The sequence below is a fragment of the Tasmannia lanceolata genome, unplaced genomic scaffold (assembly GCF_043159265.1).
Source record: "Tasmannia lanceolata isolate RefF3 unplaced genomic scaffold, GAP_Taslan_0.1 ptg000020l, whole genome shotgun sequence".
NCBI classification, from domain to species: Eukaryota; Viridiplantae; Streptophyta; class Magnoliopsida; order Canellales; family Winteraceae; genus Tasmannia; species Tasmannia lanceolata.
This window is the reverse complement of record NW_027518697.1, coordinates 14,717,010-14,719,412: the sequence shown is the minus strand read 5'-3', so window position 1 is coordinate 14,719,412 and position 2,403 is coordinate 14,717,010. Positions and strand designations below refer to the sequence as shown.

General features: G+C 39.5%; 1 long non-coding RNA gene across 1 annotated transcript; it reads left to right on the top strand.

Moving 5' to 3' along the window:
- The first annotated feature begins 769 nt into the window (after positions 1–769).
- Positions 770–2,111, top strand: LOC143853990 (uncharacterized). The gene is made up of 3 exons (XR_013237320.1): positions 770–936; positions 1,288–1,595; positions 1,693–2,111. It is a non-coding gene; the product is annotated as an uncharacterized LOC143853990 (long non-coding RNA).
- The last annotated feature ends 292 nt before the right edge of the window (positions 2,112–2,403 follow it).

The following is a 2,403-nucleotide window of genomic DNA, read 5'->3' as shown; positions in this document are numbered from 1 at the left end:
AAGACAAAGCCTAGGGACACTTTTGATGTGATTGTGCAAAGACATATATACAGTGCGAGGCAGTGGAAGTACAAAATTTGGATGATATTGAAAGTTGGGAAACAGATATATATATATATATATATATATATATATATATATATATATATATATATATATATATATATATATATATATATATATATAGAGAGAGAGAGAGAGAGAGAGAGAGAGGAAAAGGATTGTACGCTCGACCATACCTAAAGTTAGGTACGGTAGAGTGCCAAATCACATGGGTCCCCCATTTTTGGTGGGCATCTAAACCATTCATTTGCAAGGCCCCATCATAGATAGGGTGCATACCAAAAATCAGCACCATAGGATCATCCTAACCCCTCCAAAACTGGAGGGCAAAATGGGCAGATTTGTGGACAAACACTGTCTGTCCATTTTAGCCTCCACAAATGGATGGGTTAGGATGATCCTATGGAGCTGATTTTTGGTATGCACCCTATCTATGATGGGGCCTTGCAAATGAATGGTTTAGATGCCCACCAAAAATGGGGGACCCATGTGATTTGGCACTCTACCGTACCTAACTTTAGGTACGGTAGAGCGTACAATCCTTTTCCTCATATATATATATATATATATATATATATATATATATATATATATATATATATATATATATATGTTTCCCAAGTGTGTGTGTGTATATATCTGTTTCCCAAGTGTGTGTGTGTGTGTGTGTATAGACACACACACACACTCTTGGGGCAGAGATTGACGGACCGCTGGAAATGTTTATCCAATCTAACCAAGAAGACCCTATATATGTTAGGGAGCTAGTCGATAGCACTGAAGATGAGAATAGCTTCGTGGATGATGTTGGAGGCGATACTAAGTAATCCGTGACCTTAATTTGACATTCGTTGGCTTTCTATCCTATAAAAGGTATTTAGATCTATTTACATTTAGCTCTTGCATTCTTTATGTTTCAAATCCTTTGTTCTACAATTAGTTCTTGCATATCACAAATTGATTGTTTTTTTTAGGCATGGAGCTAAACTTGAGAACACTATCTAGATGTCCATAGTTATGAAATTGGTTAACTGATCCTCTCTTTAAAAGTCAAATTTGTGCCACCTCTTGATAGTTCCGTATTTTTTATTTTTCTTATTTTTGCTACATTTGTGCTTTGTATGATTTATCTTTTGTTGCAAATAATCTATGTACATGTTAGTTTTGCAATCAGTGCTTATATTTTGTAAATCATTGATACAAATCTCGCTTTTCTATTTACAGGTCACATATTTTACTTAGGCATGACAAAGAGAAAGAATCCGCCCAACTCTCAGGAGTCACAGCCATAGTTAGCAAAACGCCGTACTAAATGGCGTTTTTTTTTGTTTGAAAAATGCGTTTTACGGGAAAGCCGAATAATACGACGTTTAAAATGCTAACACAGTTTAAAACAGTTGATTTCCAATGAAAACGAATAAATCGCGAATTAAAGTATCAATGTATTAAAACGGCTAATTTCCGACGATCTTACTCCATCACGACCACATGCACCCTCCTCTGGCAGCCACGAAGATCTCACTGACGATCGGGTATAAATGTCGTTAACTTTTAATCTAATCATATGTCAAATTGTGACCTAATAAAGAACTGTGTAATTTTACTTCTGATCATTTGGTTTTTTCCAAGGTTGACTTACTGAGCATTCAACGAGAGGTGAGGGGCTTCTAGTGGCTAGTGGTATTCGTTTGAGTGTCAATCCGGCAGTAGTAGTTGAGGACGAGCTATTAGGAGAGGGTTTCTCTGAGATCCAGATCACGGCCGGAGAGGAGCCAGATGAGCTTCTGGTAAGACCATCCGAATTCTTCACAACTATCGCAGACGCTGCTTGGAGCACCAGTCACTTGGCCGTCCTTCTTGGAATGTAAATGATATACGATGCCAAGATTTATTGGTGCATGATGATAATTTTACTGACAAGTATGCTAAATTATTTCTTTACTTTTGGGTTTCCTTTGTTTTCAGGTTAAATCAAAGCCGGAGTACTGAACCACCTTTTCTTTATGTTTTTAAGTTTAGTTTCCGAGTTGATCTATCATGGGCCATGTTGGTGCATTTCTGACCGACCTGGCAAACGGGTGGGTCGGGCCGGGTCAACCCGCGGGTGATGCGGGTGCGGGTCACACGGGTCGGGTCAGGAAATGACCCGCATTTTTGCGGGTCAGAATTTAGGTGACCTGCGGGTGGGCCGGGTCAACCCGCGGGTCACCCGCAAATTCAAACACTCGTTTATTTTGGGAAATGTTATCATTGGATTTTGATGAGGGCGGTATGGCCGGCACCGTGGGATGATCCAAACCGTCCATTAGATGGCCCACAGCCTAAATAGGTTGTGCCCCA